We start from the raw sequence: 11,391 nt of genomic DNA on the forward strand, positions 1-11,391 counted from the left end.
TGATAAATGCTTTATAAATACAAGCCCTTGGTGTCTCAAAATGGTGATTATAGATAATATAATCTACTATATAATCATTCTACCAAATATAATCACTTTCAATATGTACATATATGTATACACACATACATATGCTGTAAAAGAGAAACAGTAACTAAAAGGAAGTAAAATGTCACTCTGCTTGCAAATGCTCTGAAAACTCCATGTAGGAACTATGTCCCACACAAAGACTGACATAGCAGGGTCTAGTCAATTACACCTTTAAAATTGAAATTACGCTGCACACACCATTGCTCTAGAATAGACAACTTCTGAGCAAACAGAAAACAATTATCTTCTTAGTTTTTTTCTTCCTCTCTTTTCTCATTGACACTCCCTAGTATACCCTGAAAACTCCCAACCCCTTTCTTTCTTCTTTGTCCTCATGGTGCTATACTTTACACAAAATATGATTCACCCGTTTAAAGTGAAAACCCTTATGCATTATGACAAATATATTCACATAACCACAACCACAATCAATATAAATGAGTTCTATCACTCAAGAAAGTCCCCTCGTGCCTCTCCTCAGTCTGTTTCCACAGTCCTCTCCCATACACCGGTCCCCTAAAACTACGTCTCCAGTTTACATCACCTTAAGTCAGCATGCTCGTTCTAGAAGGTCGTATAAATGGAGTCGCATAGTATATACCCTTTTCTGTCTGGCTTCTTTAGCTGAACAAACCTAAGATTCATTTACATTGTTGTATTACCAAATTTGTTTCCTTTTTGGGGTACTATTCTATTGAATAGATTTACCACAGCTTGTTTGTTCATCCTCCTGTAGATTAGTTGTTTTCAGTTTTGGGGGGCTATTATTATTCAGTGGACTTTTTTTTTTGGTTTTTTGAGACAGAGTTTCACTGTGTAGCCCCTGGCTGTCCTGGTACTCACTCTGTAGACCAAGCTGGCCTCAAACTCACAGAGATCCACCTGCCTCTGACTCCCGAATGCTAGAATTAAAGGCGTGCGCCACCGACAAATGCCCTGCACTGGTGGACGTTTGTGGGGCAATTTTATCTGAATTGAAACATTCCATCCTGGAGGGAGGAAGGAAACTCCTCAAGCCCATAAGGCTCATAACTTTTCTCTCCAAGGTTTTCTAGCAGCAAGAAACAATTGATGGGGAGAAAAGACTCTAACCAAAGGAATTTCGTGTGGTCATTCTGGGAGCTTCCAGGTGCAACTTTCCCTACTGGTTGTCCAGGCCTGGGTGAGTTTTTCAGTGATGTTACCCCTGCTCCTGTAACTCCTCACCCACATTCCTGTAAGTAACCCAGTAAACTTGGCTCATCAAGTTGACCTTCTGTGGCGCTATGACTTTGGTCTGTGGAAGATGCCCCATCTGGGATGAGTAGACATGTATCTGCATTTCCCCGAGAGAAGTTAGCAACAACACTGGGCATGTTTCCATTTCTCTTACATAAATACCTAGAGCTGTAGTTTAAGTTATAAATGCCCTCGGAAGGCCACGTGGTAAAGACGTTCCCCCAGCATGGCACTACTGGGAGATGGTGGAGTCTTTAGGAGCATAGTAAGAGCGCCTCAATTGTTTGTGGGTGTGTCCTTGACAGGGTTAGTGGGAACCCCTGTTCCCTTTTTCTTTGCCTTCTCAGCCACAAGGTGTTTCTGTTCTACCTTGTACTCTGCAGTAGTATCCTCTGAACCACAAGCTCATAAGCAATGGGATCAACTGATCACGGACTCGACCCTCCAAAATGGTGAACTGGAAAAAACAACAACAAAACCCTTTTCTTATTCTAAGTAGATTATCTCAGGTATTTGTTACAGTAAGAAAGCTGACTATCACACCTCTAGATTAGATTAGAATTGCTGCATCCCAGAATACATGCATATTTAATTGTATGAGAAACAGCCAGATGTTACCAAAATAATCTGTGCCCACTTGCATTCCCAAGTGGGTGAAGGGTCATGGTTTCTCGGTCTCCAGCAGTGCCCATGGTCGTTCTTTTTGTAGTGTGTTGGGACAATTCCCATACAGCAGCCTGGATGCTTATTTTCAATAAAAACACCATCATCATCTTACTATCCATCTTAAAATAATGCAAAGGCAGTCAGGCAGTGGCGGTACAAGCCTTTGATCCCAGCAATTGGGAGACAGAGGTAGGCAGATCTCTGGAAGTTCAAGGTCAGCCTGGTCTACTGAGTGAGTTCTAGTGAAACCCTGTTTTGAAATAAAATAATAATAACAATAACGCAAAGGTGTTGAGAGCTCTTGGCTCCACGTCTAATATCTTTACCATGGTCCAATGCTAGCAGTAGCCATGACCTTCTGTCACCTCCCTTGTTCATCTTGTTTCAAGCATTCAGTCTTTCATTTTCTAAAAGGCTCCGGTCTCTCTGTTCCAGAAAGCCTGCATTATCTCCATCTCTTCACTTTCCTTCACTCACTTTGATGCTCCTAAGCGCGTACTCCAAAGCTATTCTGGACTTGCCATAGCATTAATCACATTTGTAAAGAAACGTCTATGCCATCTGTTTATTCCTTGAGTCTCCTGATTCTCTGTAAAGTTTGGGAGAGCAAGGCACACGTCTACCCTGTTCCTCAAATATCCACATGTAGCAGAATGCCTACATATTAGGCCCTTTGTAATGCTTGCTAATGAAGGAATGATCTTCCTACCCTTTGCTTATCTTCTTCATCTAAATATCCTTATTGCTTCCAGAGTGGTTTCCCTAGCAAGTAAATCGGATGCACTCCCGCTGCTGCTAAATGCTCTTGAATGACTTGAAGGCTAAACATTCTTGAATAGCTCCATTCTATACAAGGCCATCTGAAATCCATCATATAGCATAAAATGCCTTCAAGAGCCCACCCTGCCCCGTTTCTCAGAGTCCCTAATTCATGATCAGCAACATTGAACTACAGCCAGTTTATTGTGTCTTTCAGGGGCTCTGTGACTTGAACATGCTCTTCCCTGTGAATGGGAGTCCTTTCCTCCCCATTGTGTCTACCTCACAAATCCCACTTCAAAGCTGAGTTCAAATGCTGTCTCTTTTGCAAACCTTCCCTGAGGTTCTCTGACTCTCATCGGAATACAGACATGAGTCAAGTGGGAAGAGTAATTGGCACCATTCTGTTACTGAAGTGTGAGCCCAGCCCTCTAAAGAACTGGAGCATCCAGGGTTGGAACCTCACATACTTTCATGAGACAACTTACTGTATCCAGCCACCGCTGACACATCAGGTCCACCGCACTTGCTGTATTGCCAGTGGTTAGCTTAGTGCTTGGGAGGCCCAAATGTTTAACCAAAGGTATTTGTAGACTAAAGAAGAACAAATGTCACCTTCTCTTCCTTAATGTGTGTCAAGGAGCATCATCCTTCTGCCAGTCAGTTGTCTGTCACCATCAGGGTTACTGGCAGGAACAGGATTCCTCTTGACCTCCCCTTGGTTTCTTCAACTGCTATTTTGCTTTGTATTACACATGCCAACAGTATTTTTTTTCACTAATAATATGGCTTGCCACCAGACCCACCAGGCATCTTCATGGCTTTAGTGAGCATCAAATGGGTACCTCCTCTTTTGACTAGGTCCCTCAGACAGTTACAGCCAAAGTCATAGTGCTGCTCCCTCCTTTCTCTGGTAATGTCCTTTGTCTTGTCATCCAGGCTACCCTCTCCTACTCCCAATTTACAGGTTTTGGCAGAGAAGTGCTGTGTTAAGTGTTTTACATTAGTGATGTTTTTGCCTCCTGACCAAGTTGAAGATAATTTGAACATTAAAATGCATTATGATAGTAAAGGATTATAGCAACATAATAGGAAATTATGTCTATAAATAGATAAGTATATTCATAAAATCTATTCACGTATTCAAAGTTTGATGATTCCAACAAAGAGGATTAACTAAAATGATATTTCCCCTCCCTCCAAAAACAAGCAAAAAAATATCAGACAAAATTATGAGATAACGGTTTTAAGAGCAGTAAACATCAAGCAATGGAGACAGTGATCTGTGAGAGACTGGAAACAAATGACACAAATTCTACAGCCACTTTAGAGTAGCATTGGAGGACCAGCCACACTGTGCCAGTGGTGCAAGAAGGGTACCCAATCAGATTGGCCTCTGAATTCAGAGTTCAGAGTCTGTGGGAGCAATACAACTAGTGCTCACAGATTAGAGCAGTGGTTCTCAACCCTCCTAATGCTGCAACCCTTTAATACAGTTCCTCATGTTGTGGTGACTCCCAACCATAAAATTATTTTCGTTGCTACTTCTTAACTATAATTTTGTTACTGTTATGAATCATAATGTAAGTATCTGTGTTTTCCAATGGTCTTAGGTGATGCCTATGAAAGGCCCTTTGATCTCCAGAGAGGTCATGACCTACATGTTGAGAACCCCTGGGCTAGAGTACAGGTAAGAGAGAACTAGATAGATGGTCCACAGACTCGATGACGGTCATGCTAAGAACATGTATGCCAGGAGACATCTCGAAACTTGGGGGTAAAAACCGCTCAAAGGCCAGAACAAAAAAGATGTATGCTCACAGAGAGCATGGAATAGTCAGGGAAGAATATACTAATTGGCCCAGGGAAAAGTGTAATGGAGAACCAGCAAGAGGATTCTGCAGACAAATGTGCTGGACTCCCACAGACAGTGCTCTGACCTCCACACGAATGCTGAGACTTGTTATGTTTCCCCATCCCCAAATAAGTAAACAAATAAGTGGCCAGATGGTACAGTAGGTTAAGTCTGAAACCCAGAGTTTGATCTGACTGAGTTGTCTTCAGTCTTCCATATGTGTGTTATGGCACATGAGGTGTGGGGGGAGGTCACAGTCACACTCATAATACATAAGAAAATAAACCCATACATGTAACAAGAATTTTTAAATATATAATGGAGCAGATCCTCAGTGCACCAAGGAAGAAGCTCCAATGCATGGTTTGTGGAAGACTGAAGGACAAAGGAATCGATGAAATATTTGAAGATGCAACAGTATTTTTTCACCTAATTTGAGGAAATGCAGAGCCATAGTTCCTGCCTCCTTCAGTTCCCTGCAATGGCAGACGGTAATCTGGAATTGTTCTGTTTTTTGTTAATGAACGAGGATGAAGAATGTTCCAATGGTTTCTTACTTCCAGGAAATAGCAACAAGGTGGCACCTGGGAATGCAGGAAGCAGTCCTAGCCAAACCTTCAATCGTCTTCACCTTGAAATTTCCAAGCTCCAGAACTATGAGAAACAAAATTGTGCCTCTTACAAAGAAAAATAAAATGAATCAATGAATCAATGAAACCCAACCAAGGCATAGAAACTGTGAGTTTTACATAAAAGGGTGGTGTGCATCAGCAAGGAGTTGACTGCTGACGTGCACAGCATGGAGGAATTTCAGGGTTCTCACAGTGACAGGATCCAGGATACACTGGGAGGAGGGGTCGACAAAGACTGGATGATTCAAACCATAAAGTTTCAGAAAACATAAGTTATTCCGTAGTGACAGAAAAGCCATCAGTGGTTGCCTACAAATAGGAAGAGTGTGGGAAAGGATGAGAAGGAAGGATGGCAGGAAAGAAAAGGGGGAAATGCTGGGAGATGACAGATAGATTTGCTATCGTGGTTGTGGTGACGGTTTCACAGCTGTAGACATATGTCAAAACTCATCAAATTATGCACTTTTAATATGTGAATCAATAAAGCTGTTTCAAAAAGACTCTGATGAGAAACAGGGTGTTTACATAATTTTAAAATATCTCCCACAAATTGCTTATAAACTAAAAGGGAAAAAATGCCATCTCAATGAACTGATCAAACTTAGCATCACTGGGTCCAGCACACATGAGTCTAGCATCCCAGGGACATGCAAAGAGAAAAATGTAACATCACTCCTGTGTCTTTCACGATGTACAAGTTGAATCTGATCATGAAAAGCTCACACAAATCTCATACAAATTAAACTTTCCAAGAGCAAGTTGGTGGTTTTTAGAGTGCCAAGATTTTAAATAGTAAGAGAAGATGAAGGAACTGTTGCTGACCGAAGAAGACCAAAGCTAGGCTTGGTGAAGCAGGCCTAAAATCCTAACTACTTGGGAGATTGCTACAGAGGAGGATAGAGTATTGAAGGCCAGCAATTTAGGGATTTTTTTTCAAAGTAGGGCTTCTCCATCCTGGAACTCACCTTATAGATGAGGCTGGCCTTGAATTCACAGAGATCTGCTTCCTTTTGCTTCTAGAGTGTTGGGATTAAAGGCATGTGCTACCACCACCAGGCTAGGGAATTTTTTAGGTTGGGGTGTAACTCAGTGGCAAAGCATTTGCCTAACATGAGTAAAGCCCTTGGTTTCTACAGCCAGTACAAGGGAGTAGGAGGTGGAGAGGAGAAAGGAAACATTAAAAAGCAATGTTTGATTGTAAACTGGGTCCTCTGTATGAATTTGCAATTGTAAGGCTAAAAGAGGTGTTAATTTCTTGACTTTGGTAGTTGTAGAGAGACCAACTATAACTTTCCAACTTTCAGGAAATAAAATGGGACTCTACCCCAAAGCAATGAAGCATGCATTTGGATATATTTCTAGATGGTCAGCAATGTATTTCCTTTGATTCAGGGAGAAAGAGCTCTTTGTGGTACTTCAAACTTTTCTGTTAGCTTGCAATTATTCTAAAATTTCTTCTGCTTACACATTTGTTGATGTATTTGAAACATTGGTGGCAGAGACTCATAGAAATAGGATATTTGGTCAAACATAGTATTATCAGTTTGTTGAGGGAATTGAACTATCTCAGATCTTCTCCGGCCACTAGAAACACACCTGTCTTTTTTCTTCTTTCCCATTATGGGGAGTGCTTGTCAATCCATTCTCTTACTTTATGTTTTGCTCTGCCACAACCATATTTTACTCAGATTTTCATGTCTTCACAACAAGCTCTTTATTCAACTTATATTGTGTGTGTATTTATAAATAATCTAAATTTCTCTATTTTGCCTTTAAAATTATGATATTAAAGCAGCTGCCTCTTTGTCTATGATATGGATTGTACATTTTAATTAATTAATTAATTATTTACTTTTTACTTTTAGTTAGTAAACTTTATATTTAAGTAAACTTTAAACTTTTTTTCAATGTTTTAAATGATTGTCCTGGGAATTGAACGCTAGATGTTAGGCATGCTAAGCAAATAGTCAGCCACTGAGCTACGTACAGTCAATGTTTTTAAACTTTGTGTTGTCTGCCTTTTAACTTGGTCTAGATACTTTAATATTCTGTAGTTATTTTAAGTTGTACTTTGTGTGTGTGTGTGTGTGTGTTTTGAGGTTTTACTTTTAAAGTTATCACCCAATTCAAGATGGTAGGGAGGCTATCTCTATTTTCTCTTTGTTCCCATGCATGAGTGTGTGCATGTGAGTATAAATGTCCACAGAGGGCAGAGAAGGTCATCAGATCCCCTAGATCTGGAATTACAGGTGGTTATGAGACATTTGATGCTGGTTCTTGGAGCTGAGCTCTGTCTACCGTAGGAGCAGTACACACTCTTAACTGCTGAGCCATCTTTCTTGTGCTAGGTATGAAAACTTTAAGACTGGGGCTTCATGGGAGTTCGGCTAGTCACTGGGATGAGTATCCGAAGGAGATTATTGGATCTTTTCCTTCCTTCTTTCTCTTGAAAAAGTTTTGTGTATGTATGTATGAGCATGTGTGCGTGTTCATGTGAGTATGGGTGTTTACAAAAATATATTCGTGTATGTATGTTGTTGAGATAATAAAATTCAACCGGGTGGTGGTGACACAACACATTTAATCCCAACTCTCAGGAGGCAGAGGCAAGAGGATCTCTGAAAGTTCAAGACCGGCCTGGTCTACAAATCCAGTTCCAAGTCTCAAAAAAAAAGATAATAAAACTCCACAAATGTATTTATTTGGTTCCATCTATATAGGAATCACAGCTGGATTCTTCATGAAAAATAAGCTGATCTTAAATTGATGGAGAAATTCAATGTATAAACATTAACTCAAGTTGAATCAGAGATGAAAACTAATAACTACAAAACTCCTAGAAGAAAACTTAGACCTTTACCATCTTGGGCTCATAAATCTTTATGATCCCATGCTTGGCAATAATTCCTTAGATGTGACACTAAAAAGCACAAGCAACAACACTGAAAAGGTAAATTGGGCATCATCTAAAGTAGACAGTGAATGTATCAAAGGAAATACTAATAAAGTGAAAACATAGTATTATGGGAGAAAATATTTGCAAATCATGCTTTTGGTAAGGGACTAGCATGTGGAAAATAAAAGAGGAATTTGTACAACACAGTAGCAAAAAGACACATAACTCCAAAGTTTTAAATGTACAAAGAAGCTATGTGGTGTTTCTGCAGGGAAGATGTAACATCAAAAGATGTTCAGTACCTTGGGCAAAGATGGAAGGCCGTAGAGTCATCATGGAAATACAGACCAAAACCACAGCAGAATTTCATTTTGCATCACTAGGACAGTAGTAGTGAAAAAAGACAGTTAACAGCTAGTGAAGACAAGAATGTGAGGAAATTAGGATCTACCAACGGGAATGGCAGCTCTATAAAAAGCCCAAACTGAATTTTCATTGGAGCTACCAATGACAGGTGTGTGCCCAAGAGAAAGGAAAATGTGTGCCAACTCAAAAACATGCACACAAATGTGTATTGCACTTTTCTTTCTAGCAGTCAGAAAGGAGTACAGATAACTCAAATGTCCATCAGCTGAGAAACGCAAACGGGAAGCATATCTGTTCAATAAGGTTATCTGCCATAAAAACCAGTAGACAACTGGTCTATACCATCATGAGGATAAAACTTGGGAACATTTTGCTAAGTGAAAGAAAGCCAAACAGGAAAGATTACATTGCTATTACTTGATTCCATTTACACGGATTGTTCTGAACAAGCAAATCCTTAGAGACAGGAAGCAAATTAATGGTTATCTAGGTTTGGGGTAGGAGACTAGAAGATTATGGGGTGATGGCAGTGATGATGTTCTCAAATTGTGCTTATGGTCCTATGAATATCTCTAAGCCCATTGCATTGCATACTTTTAAATGCGTGAATTTTTAGGGTCTGTGGATTATATTTCAATAAAGCTAGTGCCAGAAATGGCAACCAAACATTGCGGCATTGTTTAGTGGGATGCTGGGTTGCTGTGGTATGATCTGAAAGGTTTAACAGAGCTGTGTTGGTAAGAAGGCAGAAAGATTGCTTGAATAGAGATAGGCGTGATGGCACATGGCGCTAGTCTCTGCACCCAGAAGCCTAAAGCAGGAGGATTTCAAGTTTCAGGCCAGCATGAGCTATGTGTGAGACCTATCTCAAAACAAACAAGCAAACAAACAAAACCACATGCATACACTTTCACCAACCATAGGTAACTAGGCTAGCAGAGGAGAGGGAGAGGGGCCGTTACTAGAGGACATAAAAGATTTAAGTTTCTTACCTGTGTTTTACATTTATTCTTTTATTTTGTATGCATGTGTGTGGGCACACACATGCCATGGTGCAAGTGCAGAGATCAGAGAACATTTCTGAGAGATGGCTTCTCTCTTTCTACCACATGGCTTAATTGCTGGCCATTCAGACTATCAGTGTGTACCCTGACTCCTCACTAAACCTTCATACCGGCTCAAGATTGGAGCTTCCTTATAGAAGAGTGAGAGAGTGTGCAGGGGTAGATGAATGTTGGATGATGATGATGCAGGCAGGAGCAGTGCCATCTTCTGTAAGTCAGACAGATGGACAAACAATGGACAGGAGGATCTGTTTAGATGTCAGTTACTCAATGCACAGCAGTTTGTTTCTTCTTGTTTGTCTTAATAAGGAAAGAAAGCAGCAAATGAGATAGCAGGCCCTGGCTTTGAAAGAGGAAAGTTAGGAGAGCTGGGCAGGGTTGAGACAGATGCAATGAAGCCTCAGCTTCAGTAAGGAAATGGATTGTGTGGGGGCCAGTGAGCAAGAGCTGTTCCGGAGCGATCTGCTCCTGAGTCATCCGAGGCAGGCCAGACAACCCCAAATGCTTTCAGTGTTACTCATTCGTTTTGGCTTTGAGCCTTTCACTCTCTGGACACCTTCCGCTGGACTGACTGCCTTTGGCATCCTTCCTCCCAGAACTGAATGTTCTTCCCTAGTGGGGGCTGACTCAAGTCCACTTCCCTGGTTCTATACCATAAACATTCATTAATTCAACCTGAGATGGCTGCAGCACATCTCCATGATTTCCTTGCATCAGAACAGTAAAAGGTCAAAAACAAAAGCAAAACCAGAGAAATCTGATAGCCCAGGGATGATAGCGGACAGTGGTTTGTTAAGACATTACACCAAGATGTTTAGCATAATAGCTGGTGGACAGTGGACAACATACAGAGGAATAGGGTCAGGGACCCGGGGCTGGCATCCTTAGATATGATATTTGCTGGCATCTTATTGGTTTAAGCCAGCCAGATAGGCAAGGGGGAGCAGTCACTCACCATAGCTGAGCACAGGCACAGAGCACCCTCACTATGATGATCCAGACCAATTGGAGCTCCAAACATCAAGAGAAAGAGATGAATGCAGGGGAACCCTCAGGGCTATGGCTGCCACCCAGCACTGGTATTGTTGCTGCGCCAAGTATCTAGGCACAGTTAGCACAGGGCGCCTGGCAGCAAGGGGTGGGGTGGCGTGTGGAAGGAACAACATAGCCTTTGCCTCAGATCTGGATTTAGAACCTGCTTCAGCTGCTAAATTTCCTGGGCCACACTAGCTTCCAACTTGTGCCTAAGCCTCTCCGAGTTTTAGTTTCCTCACCTGAAAAATGCAAGACCATAAAACCCGTCCCTGAGGGCTGGCTATCAAAAACAGGGCTGGCTCTTCAGCCCACCTCCGAGCTTCTGTACTTGTTAGCAACCCCTCTGCAAGCCCCCAGCACAGTGGCACAGTGGGTACAGTGGAATGTCTTCCGGCTACCCTTCTGGTCTCTGCCAGTATCTTTCTTCTTGGAAACACCCAGGATTAGTGTCCCTCGTCTGTGCACCCATGGATTTTCTCAACTCTACATGCTTCCTCCCAGGACTCACTTGTCACATATGAACTCTTCACCTGGCCACCTGCCCCCTTGTCTGTGTAGTCCCCAGTTCACAACACATTCCCACCAGGTGCTCAACAAACACATGTTGAGGGGGTGAGGTTTAAAATCCAGTGATGTCTAACTCTCACTTCCCAAGCCTCACTGACTTGGAGGTGAAAATGAAACATTAACTCTTATCTGGCCTGTACTCTCTCTGCCAGCTCTTAGGTGCTCTTAAACTCTCTCTAGAGACTGGGGCCAGTTCAAAGAAGACAGTACACTCTGCAGAGAGAATATGGCTTCTATAGTCTT

At 41.7% G+C, this 11,391-nt stretch overlaps 1 protein-coding gene across 3 annotated transcripts in view; it reads right to left on the minus strand.

The window, feature by feature from the left end:
• Positions 1-11,391, minus strand: part of Tnrc6a (trinucleotide repeat containing adaptor 6A) — a 164,795-nt gene that overhangs the window by 83,904 nt on the left and 69,500 nt on the right. The window lies entirely within an intron of this gene.

This window comes from Mesocricetus auratus, unplaced genomic scaffold (assembly GCF_017639785.1).
Source record: "Mesocricetus auratus isolate SY011 unplaced genomic scaffold, BCM_Maur_2.0 Super-Scaffold_4256, whole genome shotgun sequence".
Classification (NCBI taxonomy): Eukaryota; Metazoa; Chordata; class Mammalia; order Rodentia; family Cricetidae; genus Mesocricetus; species Mesocricetus auratus.